Consider the following 22111-nt stretch of genomic DNA (forward strand, 5'->3'; position numbering starts at 1 on the left):
TTGTTTGGGTACAGGTAGATAGCATCTCCCTCTGGATTTAGATGGGGAAGGGCTGTGTTCTTTGTTTACACATTGCTCCGTACTGGTACTGCAGGCAGCCAAGCTGCCCCAGAACCAGGTATAACTGAGCAAATAAACAATATTCTACCTCTGCAACCTTAACACCACTGCCTCCCCATAAGGCCTGAAATTCTACACTTTCCCTCATCTTCTAGAAAGAAATTCTAACAGGATCACTCTACTATTGATTAGGAATTCCATCAGAAAATGCAAATTTCATCAAGGAAACTTATGAACAGTAAAGGTTGATTGCTCAACCTGATATAAATCCCCTTAATCTAATTGCTTTCCACCCAACACTCCATGAAGCCAGTCGGTGTGGAGTGGGCCAAGGGAGAAGGGTGTTCATTTTCCACAAAGAGTAATAGGAAGCAGAAAATGGTAGGTTTGCCTAGTGATGACCCACTGCTTGGGCGTTTAGAAAGCCAGTGAAAGTTACAACACAGAACACCAGGAAGTGCCAGCATCTGGGGAATGGATATAAAAAAATGTGTTACATGTTCACAGTGCAACACTATTCAACCATTAAAAGGATGAGATCGCCTCATTTGTGACAATGGAATGAAACTGGGGCTCATAGTGTAATGTAGTGCAGGCACAGAAAATAAGCACTGCAGGCTCTTATTCGTATGTGGAATATGTAAAAAAGATTGTCTCATATAACCAGAGAGTAGGGCGGTGATTACCAGAGGCTGGGGAAAGAGAGAGAAAAAATGTTGAGAAAAATTGAGGGAAATGTTACAGTTAGTGAGAAGTAAATGTTTCTGAAGTGCAGTTGTATGGTAGGACTATGATCATATATCTCAAAAAGTTAAAAGAAATGATTTTGAATGTGTTCACCATAAATAAAAAGTAAATGAGGAATAAATATGTTAGCCAGATTTAAACATTATGCAAATATATCTGTGTGTCAAGTGGAGTCCCAAGATTGCACTTGATATATATATCTCAAGACTCCACTTGATACCCCAAAATATATATAATTTTTATGTTTTCATCTATCAGTGTGATAGCAAAGGTAGAGTGTCAGTTTGATTGGCTTGAGAACCACCCAGAGGACTAGACACTTGGGTATGCCGGGTGAATGGTGGAGGTGTGACCTTGGACCTACTTCTGGTGCCATTCCCCTGCACTGCTTGCTGTAAGCTAAGCAGCTTTCCCCCACCATGCCCTTCTGCCATGATTTTCATGCCTTGGAGTCAGCTGGTCATGGATTGAATCCTCTAAATCTGTGAGCCAAATAAACCTCTTCTAAGACATGGGTATCAGGTATTTTGTCCAGCAGTACAACACTAATTAATGCAATCAGTCAAAATTCTTAATTGAATCCCATAATGAATCCCCATTACATATCCACAAGAGAAGCCAGACTGAGAATGAACCTTAGGGGAAGAAGAAAGAGAAAGAACTGTCCTCTAAGGTTATCTTCCACGTGTCAAATGAAAGCCAGCACAATCACTTGACGCTGAAGAAATTAAGACTCTTAAAAAGTTACTCATGACTCAAGACCACACAATGACGTAGTAAATGCAAAAGGAAAAAAAAAATTGTCATCTGATCCCAAAACTCATATTCTTTCTTTTTTTAAAATTTTATTTAAAAGGAAAAAGAGAAATAAAACAAAACAAAGCAAAACAGTATAAGGGTACAAGTAATACAGAACTACAAAAAAAAACAGTAAGAAATCCCATTTAATAGGTTACACATTATCATCTTAGAGATAGTTGTTCAAGTCACAGGATTAAAGCATACAAAGTGGACATTCAAACAGAGAGACTGCAAACAGTTGTGTTCAGTGATCCAATCAAAAACATTAATATGGTCATCTATTTAACACACCTAAACACACTTGCAATTGTATCCTTTAGAGCACTTTCTTTCCCTCACTTTTTTTTATTTAAAGAGAGAAGAAAAAAAAAAAGAAAGGACATAAAAAAAAATACAGTAAAAGGGTACAAATAATACAGTATTTCTAGAAAAAAATATATACAGTACGAAATCACCAGTTAACAGGCTACACATTATCTTCCCAGAAACAGTTGTCCATATCACTAAATTAAAGCATATAAAGTAAACATTCATACAGTGGAATTGGAGACAGTTCCGTTCAATGATCCAACAAAAGCTCAGTTATATGGTTTTCCGTCCTACACTCTCGAACATACCTGCGGTCATATTCCTTAGTCCATCTTACTTTCCTCTCTTTTTTACAGTAACAATTAGACTTTTGGGGTTTTATTACTCTCATGGTTCTTATTACTTTTTTGAAGAGAAAAAAAACAAATGTGACTAAGCAACACAGAGTCAGAACAGAAGGGTGGGCATAGCACGTGATGCAAAAATAGAATAGCAGGTGATCAAAAGTGGTTACCATTGTGCCTCTTGCTATTTTCAAATTGAGTTGTCTATATCATCAGGTATAATAGAATTGATCAAAACAATATGGAACTCATATTCTTTCAACCACAGCTCATTTCCTCTCAGCAATCATAAGTCAGATATGGTCATCCCCAATTTTCAGATGAGCAAATAAAGTCAGATACTAAAGAGGCAGAAGTGTCAGTAGTTTCAAGCATAAAAACATTAGGCACGTTTGGAAGGTGTGAACTCTCTGGCCTTTTGTATTGAGTAGTAGCCCGGTGGGCAGTGAGGCTGTGAAGACCTGGAAAAAACAATAATGCTGCCCACAAGCATGAGTCACGTTCAGTTCCTAACCTTCAGGCAATAGCAGGACATTCTGATCCGGAAATAAGGCAAGTCTGAGCAAGAATTTAAGCCACACTTGAAAGCATTGTTTGCACTTCAAACCAGCTTGTTCTAACGGGCACTGATAAGAGCTGCAATTAACAGTTCGGTTATCAGCAGCAAATTGCCAACAGAAAACCCTGCAGTTGCTAAAATTATCATTTAAATTTGGAAGAGGATTAAGAGATAACTCACTTCGGCAGGTGTCAGGAAAGGAGGAGATTGCTGGGCTTACAAAAATGCCTGGGACTCACACCTGAGGAAGGTTCCCATGAGGCTGGCTGCAGGCATCACAGAGCCCCATTTTGCTTGGAACATCCTGTGGGAAATCTCCCAAGCCAGGAGCCTGCTGAAAGCCAGCCAGAAAGCCACCAGGCTGAGCTTCTCACCCAGCTGACATACCACCAGCACACAGGACACTCAGAGATATCCTGCTACCTCTTTTGCTCCATCTGGTTCCCCCAGTTCCACCCCTTTCAGAGCTCCCCTGTCCCAGGACTCCACCAGCCAAGCTTCAAGCACCTGCTTGGCTTAGAGGAGGAGTCAAGCACGACCCCTTCTTTGTCCATCACACCCCAGTCCCTCCTGTCCCTTCTTCTGTCCATCTCTCCTGTCTCTTCTCTTTTCTAGAGCTCATCTGCTAACTCACAGTGCCTACTATGCCTCACTTCCAGCACTTGTGCATTGCAGATTGTTGGGGCAATATCAGTCTCCATCCGTGTATTAACTTTCCACTATGTCTGGGCACTTGGGTGCAGTTGCAGAACAAGAAAGCATAACTTTGGTCCTTCCATTTGCCCTCTACATTGTAAGTGCCTTGGAAATAAGGCCTATGACAAATTTATCTTCACTATTTAATTCATTGTCTCAAAAGGTGCCTAATATACAGAGGTCAAATATCAACATTAAAACTAAGGGGCATATAATTACACTTTACAGAAGTTTTTGAAAATTGTTTTAAAGAGCTTTGGTATTAATACCTAAAGGAGAATCAATAGGTTTTCTATTGTGGATAGTATATGTGCATCTTCATGAAAAACTAAAAACCCTTAAAACTCACTAACTAAACCTACGCCTTCCAAACCCTTCCTGATTAGGTTATAACCTCCTTGATTCCAAAAAGGAAGGTACTATATCTGGCAGAGAAGCTCCTCCAACCACACTACGTTAGTAGGTTTCTACTCTCGGCATGAAAAGTAAACCTGTTGCCCTGTTTAGACTCATTGAATTATGGCTGGAGAGTAACATGTTCTGCATATCTCAGGGAGCTAAGATTTATAGGCCAAAGTCAAATTTAAACTCATACAGGTTTGTAAGGCTCCGTGTTATTTATAAAATTTGAATTGTATGAAGTGCACATTTTAGTTAGCCACAGGCTTCACAATTCTCTTACCTGGGGGACTAACCAACAGACATGTTACTTGCCTACTGATAGAATTCTGACACAGCTGAAAAGATAAGTATGAAATATAAATGACCTTTATTTAAGAATGTGGGGAGAGACCCCCGACCCACTGGGGTCTGGCATTCTCTCAGGTGTCTGGCAATCTCTCCATCCGACACGTGAAATGGAGATATACATGCACCTTAGGTTTGGGGTGGTGCCTGAGGGGCATTAGTGATGCTCAGGTAGCCCACTGCTATTCATTTTGTGCCATAGGTAAATTCATAGGGGCAGGGAATATGGAGTCACAGGCAAATTCCTGGAGGTGGGGAAGATAGAGCTCCTTGGTTCTGCCTCCAAGGCTTTACTGGCTACAGTGTCCCATCTGGGCCAAAATCCTTTCAGTCCCATCTTTTGATTATTAGGAAAAAGGGCGGAGATTTCTTTCTTTTCTGCTTCCTGCTGGAAGGGGGCGCTGTACTGGGGTTTAGGAGAGTCGACGGGATGATGGTTGATGCCCATGCAGAAGCTGGTGCCAGGTGTTTTAGCCAGGACAACTTTATCACTGGTGAATGCACATATGTTAGACTGGAAAAAAAAATAGACAAGATATTATGAGGAGGCATGGCACTATTGAAAGAGTTGCTGGCCCAGGCCGGATACTTTAACCAGGAGAAGCCTCAGCCAAATTAAAGAGCTCCTGCCTCCCCCGCCCCTAGGAATTTACCTGTAACCCTATACCCCCATCCCTAAGAACCTGTCCCTGGTGCCAAACGTGTACCAATGAAATACCTGTGCATCCCTAATGGCCTTAGGGCACTGCCCTAAGCTTAGGCTATTTATATTCCCCCACACCACGTGTCCGAGTGTGTGAGAGTGAGTGTTCCAGAGAGAGACTGCCGGCCCCGGGGTGGAGATGCTGCACCCCGGGGCCGGGGGGTGGAGGTCTCTTCCCGCATTCCCGAAATAAAGGTTACTTATATTTTATATTTCTTATCTTTGCAGCCACCGCTGCCCACTCCTTTCACGGCCGTCCACTCCACTCCACTCCACTCTTTCCTCTCCTTCCCATTCCTTCCACTCCACTCCTTCCACGGCCCTCTTTCCCTTCCACTCCTTCCTCTTCCCCTCTTCCTCCCCTTCTCAGACCTAACACTATCATATTTAAGGACCCAGGTGAGGTAAAAGGAAAGGTGCCTTTGATTTTGATATATCAATTCTGAAAAATAAATGTGGGGTTAGGAGGAGTGAAGTTATGAGAGGTGATTATTCCCCCATCTGAAAAGGTAAAAGTTAAGAGGGTAGGTAGATAACGCTTGTCTCTGGTATGCATGATGTGGAAGTCTTTAAGAAATACTATTGAGAGTCCTGCTGTAAAAGGGATAAGAAATTAGGAACCAAATTGGATAACAAAACATGACAGCCTGAGAGTTGTGGCTGTGAGGCCCTGGTGAGGTGGAGATGAGCAGGCAAAAGGATGGTTAGGTATAGGGCTGGAAGGGCACCACTTAGCCTGAGTGATGTGAACCAGGATGGCAATCTAACAACTTTGATCACTGTTGAGTTTGTCAAGAAGACCAGGTATGGACTGCTTTAACTTGGTTGTAGTCCTTGTGATGATTTGCTGTAAAAGGACTTTTAGTAAGTATATCAGCAGTCTCCCTGGTTGTGGGAAAGGCTTTTATGTATTCTGAAAAAGTATAAACAACGGTGAGAAGACAAAATTTATCTGTTAGTCTTGACCAGGGTGTCTGAGAAATTGTTGAATAGGAAAGGAAGGGGATATATATCCCTGAGGAGAGGTTTATGAGCAATAACAGGTGTCTGTTGAGACCTCAGAGTGTCTGGGTCAGTCTGTATAAACACATGGGAATAAAAATCATTTTTAAGATTTAGGACTGTAGAGTGAGTGGTGGAGGGAAGATTTGGCAGCGCTGGGTGGATTGGGAAGAAGCAGTCTGGGACCTTCATGAAATAGGCCCTGTTTGTAAATGGCATACGTTAACCATCAATACCCCCAGAGGCTGAGGATTTAATATAGCAGCCTGAAAACTCAGGAAGAACTCCGTACATATGGCCTCTATGTCCACAAGTAGAGAGAATGTCTTACCTGAGACTTTTAGTGGGACTTGAACTCTGAGACAGACACCTTAACGGGGGCTATTGTTGGCCCTGAGCCCAATCAGTCTTCAGCAACAAGTTTAAGCAGATCTGTCAGCGATGAATCTGGCAGTGTTGGCATTTCCTGTGAGGGCTAGAAGTTAGGACGGCTTACCCACTCTCTGGTGGCTAGGACAGTCCAGTAGCCCTGGTGTAAGGTCCCAAAGGAACGCCAGGATGGGGCACTCTCTTGCCCAATGTCTTCAGCTGCATTTGAGGCATGGTCCACGGGGGGCCCAGGCAGCTCCACCTTGTGCCGGTTTACCTGTCTCAGAACTCCAAGTGTCACTGCTATTTCTGTTGTTAAAAACATGAAAAGCCATATTAAGGAGGTCTCTGTGGGGTTTGAGGGTCAAGTTTTGCCTTTTGTTTTTGGGATCTGGTCTACAGTAGAAGGTATCTGTAGAATTAAGTAAGTATGCAGGAGTCAAATAATATAATCAACAAGGGTATTTATGATTTTAGTCTTGGCTTCCCATAAAGAGGACAAGGTCTAGGGAATTTTAAGAACTGACATGTCATTTATGTCATATATAAGTATCTGTTTATGTTAGTAAAATGTCTGATACCATCTGATTTTTGGAGGATGGCCTGTTTTATTAATTTTTTTTTCCTTTTTATTTAGGAGAGAAATCAGCTACGATGTCATTTAACATCTAGTGGTTTTTAGCAAAAGGAATTTATAATTACCTCTTAATTTTAGTTGTTAAACATCTAGAAGATTGGTAACAGTACATTAAAATATAGGCAGTAAGCTTAACATAAAACATTAAATAGCTATTAACCATGAGCATTTTAACATTTAAACGCCAAAGAAATATATTAAACATCTCTAAGCGTATATCTGCATCTGAAAGAAAACATTTGCCATGGCTGGAACACAAGAAAAGGCAGCAGAAACAATCTGAATTTTATATTTGAAAGCACGAATACACCATCAGATCAGCAACAATGAATTGTCTGCTATGACCTGTTGCATTTGTCTCTGCACTGGCAGCCAGAGCTGTGTTTGCACTTTGGGGGGGGGCTGACTGCTCCAGCTCGCGTGTAGGGTGGGCAGAGCGGGCCCAGGGTGGGGGCGACACACACAGAATGACTGGCAAAGTGCATGTCGGGCTGCAGTGTGTGGGGTGGAGCTGGAACTGCTCTGGAGATGCACACAGGGTGGGGGCAAGCACGGAACTGGGGCACACGTGAAGCTGGGACTGCTCCCAATGCACTGGGACCGGTGTGGAGCTGGGGCACCATGCGAAGCCGGGACCCCACATGGAGCTGGGGCTGGGGCACAGCGTGAGGGCTCGGAGCAGCCCGTGCAAACCTCCCAACACTGTCGGTGGGAATGGGTCGGTGCCCGTGGAGGGGTGGAGTGGGGAGGAAAGAGGAGCCGCTGAGAAAGATCTTGAAAGGCTTGCCTCAGTGTGGGGAGTGGGGAGGGGGGAGGAATCGTGGAGGAGCAGGAAAAGACACATTCCTAAAATAAAGGCTTAAAGATAGAGAGTTTTGTAAACTTGTCAGTGTGATAAGCTATAAATAGGTATGGTTTTGGGGGGAAACAGGAAGTGATCCCCAAGATAAAATCTGGTGTGGGACCTGGCCCACAGAGTTAGTCAGGTGAGGCAATGGATCATGGTGCCTAAGCAGGTCAGATCATCATCTTTCCTCGTAGATAAACGGTATCAGTAATTTAGTTCCAAAGCTCATGATTGCTTGGTCATCACCGGGACCACGAGTGGATTTCCCGTGGATTTTAGTAATGGCTCTGCCCGTGAGAGCTTAAAAAGCTCTAAAGGATGTGAGAGTTTTCCAGGGTGGGGCCTGGCCCACGGAGGAAGGCTCTGCTTTGAGCTGTCTAAGGATGTGAGAGGGTCACCCAAGTCCACAGAAGGTGGAGAAAACTCGCGTGGGGCCTGGCCCAGCGGCTGAGTAATCTCTGGGGGTTGCTCACCTGTAGTAAATGAATTAGACCGGTGTTGTTTGCAAACCAGCAGTGACAAGTTTATCAGCTCCCAAGTGTTGAGAAGTGAGGAATTAATCCAGTACGCAGTCCAGTCTGCGAATGGCAGGGGACTCACTGGCAGTCTCTCTTCTGCTGTTCCCGGTCAGGGAACCATATGATAGAATTCTGGCGTGGCTGAAAAGAGAAGTGTAAAATATAAATGACCTTTATTTTAAGAATGCGGGGAGAGACACTCCCCACCCCCGACCCACCAGGGGCCGGCATTCTCTCCGGGGTCTGGCAATCTCTCCATCCAACATGTGGAGTGGGAGCATACATGTAGCTTAGGTTTGGGGTGGTGCCTGAGGGGCATTAGTGATGCACAGGTAGCCCATTGGTATTCATTTTGCGCCACAGGTAAATTCCTAGGGGCGGGGAAGGTGGAGCTCCTTGGTTCCACCTCCAAGGCTTTACCGGCTACAGTGTCCCATCTGGGCCAAAATCTTTTCACCTACTCCTAAATCCAGAGGCTTTTATGAGTTTTATTCCAAAATAATATATAACAATTTAAAAGTAATTTAATATCTATGATAATGAGTATGAGCTAAGTAGGGCAATATTATTATCACCATTTTGTAAATAAGACTTTCCTGGTTTTTTGTTCATTGATTTTTGTGCACCACCTGGGCTTTGCCAGTAAACTCTGCATCGTCTATGCTTGGAAAGAGGGAAAAAGAAGGGCGTCATTGGTCCTTAGAAGTGGTCCAGCTAGAAGTGAGCTCAGGCTCTTCTGGAACTATCTGTCACAGAAACTTAAAATATTATTCATGGGCAGAGGAAGGAAGATGCGGTGTCTTAAGGCACTGAAGGTGTCCTGAGGATGATGGGAGGGGCAAAGCTAGAAGGTAAAAATGACTACATAACACAACAGACTTCAGCAAGACAACCATAGGGGTCCTTCCTCCTTGCTGTAACTTCCCCCTACTTTACCCCACTCCTGACACTCAGAACATTCATGATCTGGCAGTTTCCTCAGTTCAACAACAGTGATGCCAAAGAAACATAAACCTGCTCCGACTGAAGTCTTAAAGGACAGATGGAACTCAATAGTGTCTTCTATAATTTCTTTGTGGGTTTTGTGTTTTTTGGGAATAAAACACCAAGTCAAAAAAGATGAATCTCTTCCAGGAGAACATGGCGGACAGATAACACCAACTACCAGAGGCTCTCTGAAAAACTAGGCTCAGAAGCCAGGTATGGTGCGGACTAAAGAGACATAAGCAGGTGGAGTTATGCTCTGCTGACTCAGGAACGAACTCGGCTGAGAGAAACCAACTTGGAATGCAGTCCTGGTGCTAAAACAGGAACAGAAAAGTCTCGCTGCTGAGGCTGGACCCTGCGCCATTGGAAGCCGCGATTTGGGTTTCCCGCTGCGCGGTGGCTGGCTGCCTCTACATCAGCTCGGCAAGGAGAGAGATGCAGAAGCTCTGAGAACGGCAATCTGCGAACGGAGTCGAAAACAGGACGGGCAGGGAGGCATGTTCTGACTTGTGGCGAGGTGAGTGAGAGAAACTGACACTCCACCACAGTTTGACTCCAGCGGACTTTCTGGGCCCGAGCAGTCCTGCGGGAGCAGGGCGCGCTGGCGACTCCAGCCACACATTCCCCTCTCGGGTGGGATTGGTGAAAAGTGCCTGGCCTGCGTGACGCTGCCGGCGGACCCCGTAGGCTGGCCCAAACCAGATCCCAGAGCCTGACGGAGGCCGGGAGGGGCGGGCCCCCGCGTAGGCTGCCTGGTGCGCAGCGGTGAGTGGGAACACCTAACTGGCGCAATTCGATCAGGCTATGGCTGACAGGGAGAGAAGCTGGGCCTCTCATATAAGCTTGCATATATAAGGAACAGAGAATATGGGAAGAGGCAGCAACAAGAAAGGCTCCTCGGCCCCCAATTCTGAGAAACAGGCAATAGCGGACACCGCACCAATACACATAAAGCACCATATAGAGAGCCTCATAGACCAATTCAGGAATGAAGTTATCAACGACCTGAAGCTAGAAGTATGCAAAATAGTTAGAGAAATGCTAAGCCCCACCCAAGAAAAAACAGATGGTGGAATGGAAGAACAGAAAAAGAGGGGAGAATTGTTTGATGGAGAAAACAGGGAAAGCATAGAATACGTGAAGCAGGTTCAAAGGGGCTACCAAGAAACTAAGAAGTCTATCGAAGACTGGCATAACAGCTTGAAAGAAACTAAGGACAGACTATCTGAACTGGAGGGCAGAATTGTAATATGGGAGAATGAAATGAAAAACTTCTTAAAAATAACAAAGAAACAAACAGCAATAATACAAAGACAAGAAGATGATAAGAGGATCCATAACTTAAGGATTAAGAACATAAAAGAAGAAGTAGGGACACAAACAAATGAACTACAAAAGCTACTCACAGAAATAATCCAGGAGAATTTTCCTAATTTAGCAAAAGGTAAAGATACTCAGATGTATGAGGCATACAGGACCCCAGCTACCTACAACCCTAACAGAGAAACACCCAGGCATATAATAATAAAAATTCCAGAAATTCAATACAAGAACAGAATATTAAAAGCTGTCAGAGACAAGAAACAGACCACTTACAAGGGAGCACCCATCAGAATTACAGCAGATTTCTCTGCACAAACCATCAAATCACGAAGAGCGTGGGGGGAAATAATTCAAGCTTTGAAAGATAATAATCTCCAGCCAAGATTGAGATATCCTGCACAACTGTCCCTGGAAATTGATGGGAAAACAAGGTGCTTCCAGGATAAAGAGGAACTGGGGGAATTTGCAACCACCAATTCAACTCTACAGAGAGTATTGCAGGATATTCTAAAAAAAGAAAAAATACAAAGAATCCAGAAATAGTGGAGGCCACGACTAATGGAGCAGAGAACAAAGTGAAGAAGACAAACTGACAGCTACTGACAGAATAAGAGCTCAACAGAAATGAGGCAGAGAAGATTGGATGATAGGAACAGCTATTTTGGAGAAAATGACATCTTAATAGGTAATACTGATTTAGTATCATCTTGTTTTGAAGTCTCATCTAGCTTTTGTCCTTCTGTCTCCAATAGTCTAAATAGGTTGTATCGTACTGGATTTTATTATGTACAATAGTATAAGCAAAAACCTTTTAAAGACAAGGAGATTATACAGAAACCATTATTCATTTTCTGTTAGTCGATTCTAAATACTCTGTAATGCTGTCATTCTCTTAAATGGTTTTACATTGTTTTGATATACTTAATGCTACAATATATGAAGTTGTACTCAAGGATTTCAAGGAAAGAGACAATATGGTAACTACTTTTAGGTCAGGATTATCTGGTGGTGAAACACTATTCTGCTTAAATGGTTATGATTTGATCTGTGCTGTTTCGTTGTTATGCCCTCTTTTATCTCAATCTCCACTCCATTATTTACTTTTTTAATACTTTTTAAAAATTTTTTATCCTTTTAATTAAAGGAAAAAAATAGCAGGATATATTATAGTAACCCACTTTGACTTTCCATTACCTCGATTTAAAGCCCTGTATTACTCTCACCATCTGGTTTTTAACTGATGTTCCCCTATTCTGTTTTGCTGGATAGTATCAGGTTCGAAAATTTAGGCATCAGCTGTGAAGATAATGAGATTCATTATAACGCCCATTCTCGTTGACTTTTATCTACTTTTGAAGACCTACAATGTCTCCAATGGTTTGGCTTTGTCGGTTTTGTTCTTTACTGTTTTGTTCAATTGTATTATAACTAATGATATAGGCAATTCTATTAGAGATAGCGGGAGGCATTATGGTAACCATTGTTGATCACCTTGTATTATGTTTTCACATTATCTATTATGTCCACCCTTTTGACTTGACCGATTCTGTTCTGTTATGTCACATTTGGTTTTACTCTCTTCCAACAAAGTAATAAGAACCGTGAGAGCAATGAAACCCAAAATGTGTAATAGTCATTGTACAAAAGAGAGGAAAAGAAAGTGCTCTAAGCTATATAACTGCATGTATATTTAAGTGTATAAGATAGAATATGATATCACAGAGTTTTATTGGATCATTGAACAGAACTGTTTGCAGTATCATTGATGGAATGTCCACTTTACAAGCTTTAATTTTGTGACTTGAACAATTATTTCTAATATGACAGTATGTAATTCATTAACTAGTGATTTCCTACTGTTCATTTTTTTTCTGCAAATCTGTATAACTTGTACCCTTTCTCTGCTTTTTTTTTTCTTTTCTCCTTAAATAAAATTAAAAAAAAAAAAAAAGATGAATCTCTACCCATACAATTTCTAACATCAATTCACCTGTGAGTGAAAGAGACGTCTATGTTGCCTCTGAGAAACCTCTAGATAAGCTTGATAAAGAAGTCAAATACATTAGACCTGGACTTCAACTTATCTTACATGTTGGGTTTCCTTTTAAATAAAGATCCCTTGTCTTTTAAAAGTGGGTAAGGGTGGTTGAAATCATCAGTTTAAATATTTCTAAGGTAAGACCTTTTAGTATTTAAATACATAAAATGAATATGATTCCTAGCTTTGTGCAATATCATAATATTTATCTGAGGCACAATTTTTACTAATTTAAAAGACTCTATGATTCCAAGGATAGATATCATATACAAACCCATCCAAAAGTCGGGCCAAAATGTCTAGGTGCTCAAGATACACATACAGAAGAACTAACTTTAGGGTTCCACACCTGCTCACCAACCAACCCACCCACCTCTGGGGCCAGCACTCCAGAAGCGTTAGTATTCACCTTTTTCTTAATGGCACCATTATCCATCTACCAGCTGGAGCCAAAACCCCAGCATCTTCTTCAAGTCTTCTCTTTCCTTGGCCCCCATAATCAGCCCCATGGTTTTACCTCCAAAACATGTCTGGAACCTGACATGTTCCCCCAGCTCTTTGCCCATCTGCATGGACAGCCGTCACCACCTCTGCTTCTGACCATGGAAAACCTTATAACTGATTTTTCCACTTCTGCTTGGTCCCCTTTCCCATCTGTTCTCCCCTAGCTGTCAGGAAAGTGTTTTAAATTATAAAAGGAATCTCCTTGGAGTAAGAGTAATACATTTCCTGAGGTTTCATCATCTGCTCCTTTATTTCTCCATCTTCATCTTCCATCTAAATCTGATTTATTCCACTACCTGAACTTTTCCATTCATTTATTTAGCAAATATTTATTGATCACCTAATCTCAAGACCTAACGTTCAAGACCTCATCTAAGTCTTGACAATACAGTAATGAACAAAACAATTTTTTTAAACAAAGCAACAAAATAAACCTGCCCTGTAGAGTTAACATTCTGATTTTTATAAATAGAGTTTATTTGTTTATTGACTGTCCTTCCTGCTAAAATGTAAGTTTCTTGGGAACAGAAATGTTGATCTTTCTGATCACAATTATAGCCCAGGTACTCCTGTTGCCCAATAAATATTTATTTAGTGACTAAATGAAAGTGAGCTTGAGTCCAAACTAGCTTTGCCCACTGTTCAGAATGAATATCTGCTTACACTCCAATTTGGAAGAATTAAACACAGTCTAAAGGGACCCATGAAATGGTATCGCCCATCTGGTCTTCACCACACCCTGGGAGACCTGGGACATGGCTGCTCCTCCACAAACCTACTTCTGACCTCAGGCAACCAGGCTGGCTAAAAAGGAAAGTTGACTTTTCCAAACCAAGGGTCCCAATCTATCTCTCTACCTTCTAGGAAGCCAGCTAGAGTCTCCCATCTCAGGGTATCATGCCTGGCTCATCATTACAACACTTTGTTCCATCCTCACCAACTCCTGAGACAAGAAATCCCAGAAGGGGCCCTGCCCACTCTGGCCTAGGGAGTTTCTGCTCTTCCCTTCCAGTGCATCCATAAAGTGAGCTAATTAACTTGATGGCTGTTTCATCATCAAATTCCCACCACCACCACACCCTGTGGCTATTTCACTCTGGAGAATGAAAGACATCCCTACCAGATTCCTATTAATGTGTGGAGATTCCCTATTTACTGAGAGCATTAAAGAGGCTCACTTTGGAAGTAATGTTCAGTGCCTTCCTCAGCCAGAGCTTAAAACACTTCATAGGCAACATCTAATTAATCTTCACCAAGTCCCTAAGGGGGAAAAATAAATTATCCTCTTTTAGCATCAGCAAAAAGAGAGAGAGAGAGAGAGAATCAGCATTTCCTCCACAGAGTGGATCTGGACCAAACTATCGTGGGAAGCCACAGAAGAGGGCACAGAAAAAAAGAAATCTAAAGATCCCTCCCACAGTGGTGGGACAAGATGTCAAAGAAATCCCATGTCATGTAGCTGTTAGGACTCTTCCTTCTCTCCTGTCCTTGGGAAGCACCAGCAGGCTTTCTTTGAGATGTAACAAGCTTTCACACTGAAAGATTCTTTTTCATCTCCCCGGGAAGTCGGGATACCTGGAGACTATGTTTTGAAATACATATATTGACAACCAATTACACAGCTCTCCCTCATGAAGCTGCTTCTCTGTCAGGTCACTCTCCAGTCCTAGCTATGATCTCAGAACTGCTGCTGCATTCCTCCTGAGTAAGTCTCTTGTCTGTCTCTCTGCCTCTCTCTCTCTCTCTCTCTCTCTCTCTCTCCCCACCCCTGGACTTCTCAGCAGCTTGCTTCCCCCCCCCTCCCGCCCCAGGAGTGATGACCCTGCATGGGAGGAGGCAGGAGGTGAGACAGTATCAAGAGCGTGGCAAGGACAGGTGCCCCAGGAAAATGATTACACCAGAAAGATGATGCGTGCAAACACCTACTTTGTGCCTCCAGCTACAAAGGTTTCTTCTCCAGTGCCCCAAGGAGAGTCTGCCCTTGGTGTGCCATGCTTCAGTGTGTCAGGTCACAGAACTCATCCTGGTGTGGTTACAAATATCAGGAGCTCAATAGGATGGTGCAACAGGAGACAGCTTAATCACAGCCTTCTGAGAACACAGTACACTAACCTAGGTATTCTTGATCTGGACTTCAGAAATACATCAGCTCCCTAAACTATAGCAAAATTATGTAAAATATAAATAGGTACATTGCTAAACAAGTCAGTGTTTCTAGCTAATTTTCATAAGTCTGCATCCTTCAAAAACACTGGGAATTATCTATACAAAGTAATAGCTCTAGGAAGGAATTTTCAAACAATCTGACCAGAAAATGAAGGAGAAGGGAAGGACAAGCTGGTCGTTTTGAGGACAAGCTGGTCCTTAATGCTAACAACTGGCATTCACAAGAATCTTCTTAGGTGCTAGGAAGTGTTCTAAGCACTCTGTTTATAAAGTCATTTAATCCTTATAGCAACCTCATATAGTGTAACTATTCCTCAGCCCATTTTACAGATCATGAAACTGAAGCACCAAGACTCAGAGAAAGTGAAAAACAAGCCTAGATTTGCAATAAGGCATCCTGGGGGTATAGTGTCTGCTCTCAGTCACAGCACTGTGCACGTGGCTGTCCAGCCTCCTGTTCCACACTTACAGGCTCCTCCTAGTGGCAACACTGAATAGTGAGTGTCCAGCTGCAAACCAATCCCTACCTACTCCTTGCAAGTCACTTCCAGAACTATACGTTTGTGATGACTTATTATAAGGAAGTGTCTCATGGGCACCACAGTTCTGCTTAAAGAGGTAAATGAAGATGACGACTAAGGTTCACATTTTGCCTCATAGAGTGTAAGTTTTTTAAAACTTCCCGGTACCCAGGGCATCTCCACTTGACACAATCTGCTCCTAGCTTTCTTCACTCTTGATCACATTTTATAGCTACCAGTCACTGCTCGCAAAGTTACTTTACATGGATGAATTCTGACATCCCTGATTAAAAGTACTGGAAATGTAAAATTCTCACAACTAGAACATCTGGCCTCACAGCAGCACAGATGGGTGTGCCATACATTTAAGGGGTTTGGGGTTTTTTCCAGTACTTTGCACCCAGTGGGTGCTCAAATATTTTGTCAGTGTCAGAGGTGGCATTGTAAAGAGGTTGCGTTTCTCCTAATGCTATTGTTCTTATTTTCCACTTCAAAACATCCAAATAATTGAATATGAAGAGTCCACGAGAATTATCCAAATAAAAATCATCTTCATCCGACTGAAAGCCTTTTTCTCAAGATCCCAAAACTTTGTAGACATAAAAAAACGCAGCTTCGGTCTGATTTAATGCCTCCTCTTCTCTAGAGTTCAAAACGAAACAAAACACATACCTAAATTGGGCTACAGAAAGATCAGACCAGGAGGACAAAATTGAATTAGTCCTGCAACTCACCTCAGTCTTGAGCCTATTTAGGATGGCTTTTAGCGGACTTCTTACTAACTTGTTCATTCATTCATTCATTCAACAAATATTTCTTGAGCACTTCCTGTGTAACAGACAACATCTTCAATTCTTGGTCTGCAACATAAATAAGGCAGGCAGATTGCAGCCCTCACAAATCATACAGATTCATAAAGAAATCGGAAAATAAATTTAAACAGTAATGAGTCAGTACGATAAATATGTTAGTAAGTTTAAAAGTGGTGAGCGCTCTAGGAAAAGCAGGGTGGGTTCAGGCAATCGTGAGAACCGGGAGGTTGGGGGTTGCAGTTTTACACAGGATAATCAGAGTGACCTTTAGGAGGAAGGTGAGAAGGAGCAAAGTGTGATGATGATAAAGGCCACTTGGGGATCCAGGAGCAAGGGATCCAGCAGAAGTGTGAGTGAACAGCCAGGGCTTTGGGGGCAGAGGGTGAGACCGGAGGGTGAGGTAGGTGGACGGTCCTGGCCTCCTCCACACGAGATGGGAAGCCACTAGCGGTTCGCAATGGAGACGAGGAGAATCTGACTGTTCTATCAAGAGCAGTCCCATTCTGGCTACTCTGGAAGGACCACGCAGCTGGGGAACGGAGTGGGGTGAAACCAGGTAAATCAGGAGCAAAAGCAGGAAGCCCATTCAGGATGCTTCTGAAGACAACAGGACAAAGCGAGGGGAGCGGTAAGTAGGGAATTAGCTGTGGAGATGGGGACATGTGGCCAATTTTTGGAAATAATTTTTGAAGTACAGCATATGGGATTTCCTGGTGGATTAGATCTGGACCATAACAGAAAAAGAACAGTCCAGGATGACCGAGGTGTTTGCCTGAGCATTCTGCTACTGAAAAGAGCCAGTTCCTCTTCAGTGTTCTAAATGAAGACTCAGGAGACTCGTGGGAGACGGCGATGGGCTGGGCTTAGTGTGGCAGATGGGGCTGCGCGGTGATAGAGAAGGACCCAGGTGGCTCTTGGCTGTCTGCAGTCCTACCCCAGGAGAGGCAGGGAGGTCACTATTTCCTGTGTCCCTTGTCTTCCTCATTCATACAAACACAGCACCCTCCAGACTTAAAGGACCAGGTGAATATCTGCGTTCAGTATTTCTTTTGTTTCCTGGTGGCACTTGTCTTAATTTTTATTCTTCAAGCTTCCAGCTGGAAGCTTCTTCCAAGCTTCTTCAAGCTGGAGCCCTGGTCTTGTGGGACTGATGAGTGAACATGTTGTTCATATTTTCAGAGATACAGATTCTATTTTGATTTTATTCCCCTTCAACTTCCAACTCTGTAGACAGAATGGGTTAAACAGAAATGTCATAGATTAAGAATATGTCACGAACTTTCCTGAACATATCTGTAAAATGGTTTAGTAGGTGACATATTAGGTACAATCTAACCCAGGCCCAGAAGTTCATATTTGTTCTTTTTACAAAAGGCACCTCATTAAATCACTGTCTAGTCCGTAACTGGCTTTATTGGGACATAAATTCATTTCACTAAACCAATAAATGTTAATTCTTCACCCTGGAGATTCTAGTCAGTCTGGTTTTACCCTGCTCGAGCTCCTGAGGCTGCCATCAATTACTCATGTTTGGGTTTATCTGTCATTATGGAATCGCTTTAGCTAGAACTAACGGGAAGTGAAAGGACAATAAAGCTAAGCCTCATTCCAAAGAGAATATACCGAAGAGGGCATTCACCTGAACCCCATTATTCTTTTCTATAAATTAAAATACCCTGGCATTCTGCAGCAGCAATCCATTATATTTAGATTCCCTGCAAAAGCCAGGGCCGACGAGTGGTGGATACTAATGAAGGCGGCTGGTGGGTCCGGGGAGGAGAACAAGCTGGGACTCGGCAGGTTTGGGCTGGAGACCTGCTTTGCAATAACTACGTGTGACTTTCAGCCGGTTGCTTAATGTCATGGAAACTCACATTCATCTGTAAATCCAGTACCATAATACCAATTTCACAAACATGGAGGAGGGCGAGAAGCATGAGACCTGGGGCTGGGAGTGGAAGAAGGGTATTACATCTCTGTCTCTGTCTCTCTGCCTGTATGTGTGTGTGTGTGTGTGTGTGTGTGTCTGTCTGTCTGTCTGTCTCTCTGTTACTGTCCGTCTGTATGTGTGTGTGTGTCTGTCTGTCTGTCTCTCTGTTGCTCTCTGTTACTGTCCGTCTCTGTGTGTGTGTGTGTGTGTGTGTCTGTTGCTCTCTGTTACTGTCTGTCTCTGTGTGTGTGTGTCTGTCTGTCTGTCTGTCTGTCTCTCTGTTGCTCTCTGTTACTGTCCGTCTCTGTGTGTGTGTGTGTATGTGTCCCTCTTTGCCTCTTTTTTTCTCTCCCCTCCTTCCCCTTCTCTCTCTCCTCTCTTCTCCTCCTCCTGTTATCAATCTGGCTGCTAGGGTCAACTGCCTGCCCCATCACCCTCCTATTGCAGTCTTAAACAAGTGATTTAACCTCTCTGAGCTTTAATTTACCCACTTGAAAAGTAGGGCTGATCGTATCTGTCTTCCATTCTACCCTCTCAAGGTGCACTGATAGGAATCATCTCTGTAAAGTTCTTAACATCTGACTGGAAACAGGGTCAATTTTAGAAGACAGTAATACCACTGAAGCAGGAGTCCATTTTTAAAAACAAAAGCATTATCTTCTCAAGCAAATGTTCTTTCTTATGATGGAAGGTTTCTCTTTAAAGCTGTCAGCTCTTTTTTCCCTTCTGATAGAAAATGGCTTCCTCTCCTAGAACCATATATAACTTCAGAAGCAAGAGGGAGCGGGGAGCAGAGTTGCCAAAAACTAGAGGTGAATTGAATGCCTACACATTGCACTCAGGATAAACTGCCCTTGGTGTAAAACACTCAGTAACATTTTACAAGGAAAAAGTGCGGATAAATGACTGCAGTCCCTGGGCGGTGCTCGGGGTGGTTTTTATAAACCATGCACGCTGCCCGGACGCCTCTGTGCCTCTGCTCCACCTGGAGAGTGTGTGAGCCGGGCCTCAAGGCAGCCAGGGGCTGCCAGTGCTCTCTCCGTCTGCAGGCCAGGCCGGAGAGCCTCATGTTAGCACCAGCTCCTGACCTGGGACTCAGAAGGTTCTAGGGCCAGACCTAGACCTGAAAGGAGCCTCAGGCCTTTGTGCCAGGCCCTAAGCCAGGCATCACACAAAGCAGAGGCTGCAGAGCAAAACAGAACTGGTGTGGGCTTGGCCTCCTGGGAGACCAGTCTATTGTACACAAACAGTATGACCTTGAACCATCTCCTGCTTCTAACAACAGAGATTTATAAACCTTACCATAGAGGTTCCCGAGAGGATAAAGTGCTATGACATCATGAATGAACTTTACACACAATTGATGTTTTTCCCAAGTTGCTAAGGTGAGCTCACCTGTCCTTCCCAGAATACTGCCAAGTAATGAGGAATTCGTAAATAAGCAAAGTGACCCACAAAGTGAACTGCTTATAGCTGCTCATCTCTATCTCTAATTCACATTTATCCTTTTTATGTAAAGAGCCCAAACTCAGAAGTGAATGGGTTGGTTAAACACCTTTCTGAAATCTCTAGGACTAGATCTAGATCAGGGCTGGTTGTTTCCAGTTTAATGCTCTTTGTGTTAGCCTAGAGCATTAAAGATCATCTTTATTTCACAGATAAGGAAACTAAAGCCCAAAAAATGCCTTAGACAGTGACTTAGATAAAAGAACTTGAGAGTTTTCAGGGTACTCTAATGTATCTTGGTGACCTATGAGCTCATGACCCACAGATTTTTAAATAGTTTATTGGGAGCCTGCTATGTACCTGACCTAGACCCTGCTTTCAGGAGTTTACACCAAGTGAGAAAAAAAATTTCCACCTGCATCACGAAGGCTATCACAGAGATAAACCCAGGTGGAAGGGAACATATGGGTGGGACGCATAATCCACCCATGGAGGATTGGGGTTGCTTCTGCAAGGGAAATAGGTATCATTAAGTCAAACAAAATTCAAGGAGCAAGGTGTCCAGGGAGTCAAAGTACAGTGTCAATAGTCCCAGTTTTAAAGAATGTGACCTATTAAGAAAATTGGAGCATGAAGGGAACACAGTGGAAAACAGGATGCAAAGGCAAACCGCTAACTGAGGCACGGTTATGTAGTAGGATTGAGCTCAATGCTGCTGGAGGCAGTTGCTTCTTGGAACTGTTATACGTACTTGTGCTTGGAATAACAGTACCAGTATGACTACGAGACAGCAATGGCTTTGTCTGGTAGAAGACACTTCTGGTTTCACATCAAACTCCAGTTCCCATGAACATCCAATAGAAAGAAGTAATCAGGCATTGCACAACATATTTCGATGTTAGTAAACCATTTCAATAATCCTCCATGCTTTCCCTGCAAACAAGATGAAAAAACTTACTTCTCACATCAGTCAATGTTTACTAGAGGAACAGATATAATGAGACATACGATTGTGTAAGAAATTACAAGATTGGATTACAATGACCAGCCACAGAGTGACTGTGGGAGTATGCAGAGGGTGTCTGCACATTGGAGACTGAAGGGCCCAGTCCAAGGTCTGGAGCTCTTTGCAGTGTCCCGTGCAAGTCTGTGTTAAAAGGATGGTGGGTCTGCGGTGGAAGGCAGAAGAGTCTGTGAGGGAAGGCTAAAGGATCCACAGCAGAAGCCTAAGAGTCTGCACTAGCGGCAAGGAGATGACATCCAAACTGAAAGCAAAGACTGGAGCTCCTCTGAAGAACAGAAGAAGCAAATCCATCCTTCCTCATTTCTCCTTAATACCATGCAGACAATGCGTTGCCCTAAGCTGAGTCTTCTGTACCCTAGGGTGCAAAATCACTAAGCCATTTTAGTTAAGCTTCTCCTAACTAAACTTCTCAAGGTGACAGTCAACCATTACAGTTCCAGTCTGTGAATATATAAATAACTATCTAGACATAAGTCATTCGAGGAGCTGGTTAAACCACTGATGTCTTACTCAAAGGAATCCTCTAGTACCATGCCACAGGGCTCTCTTCCTGGTCCATTTCTGCAAGGCAGGTGCTTATGCCACTGAGCTAAATCCCCAGCCCCTGGTCCATTTCTGATAGGCATGTAAAAAAGCTTTGAGGTAGAAATGGAAGGCTAGCTTATCAATAGTAAAAATGACTGCAGTATGGGAAGAATATCAAGTACTTCAGAAAGAACAAGATTAAGATCTTCAATAAAGTCATGTAAATAAACTTAAATATAGCAGAAACAAATGTAAACTGCAGTTAGCTGAAAGAATTTAGTGCTAAATGTGGAAAATTTAATTGGTAGTAGTAAGCTGGGGATTTAGCTCAGTGGCATAAGAACCTGCCTTGTAAGCAGGTAGTCATGAGTTCAATCCCCGGTACCGATAAAAAAAAAAATTAAGTCATTAATTAGTGGTTTGTGAGAGCTACAAGAATATTTTTGCTAACTGAAAGACATGATTGCTAAACAAAAAAAATTGATTGATGCAATTC

The 22111-nt window shown here is 42.9% G+C and overlaps 1 long non-coding RNA gene across 1 annotated transcript; it reads right to left on the minus strand.

The window, feature by feature from the left end:
• Positions 1–1576: 1576 nt before the first annotated feature.
• Positions 1577–20995, minus strand: LOC134471990 (uncharacterized). The gene is made up of 5 exons (XR_010041801.1): positions 20818–20995; positions 16613–17914; positions 8295–8480; positions 6300–6646; positions 1577–4777 (listed from the first exon to the last, which is right to left on the minus strand). It is a non-coding gene; the product is annotated as an uncharacterized LOC134471990 (long non-coding RNA).
• Positions 20996–22111: the final 1116 nt, after the last annotated feature.

This window comes from Cavia porcellus, unplaced genomic scaffold (genome assembly GCF_034190915.1).
Source record: "Cavia porcellus strain 051 isolate PalLab524CR breed Dunkin Hartley unplaced genomic scaffold, mCavPor4.1 scaffold_21, whole genome shotgun sequence".
NCBI classification, from domain to species: Eukaryota; Metazoa; Chordata; class Mammalia; order Rodentia; family Caviidae; genus Cavia; species Cavia porcellus.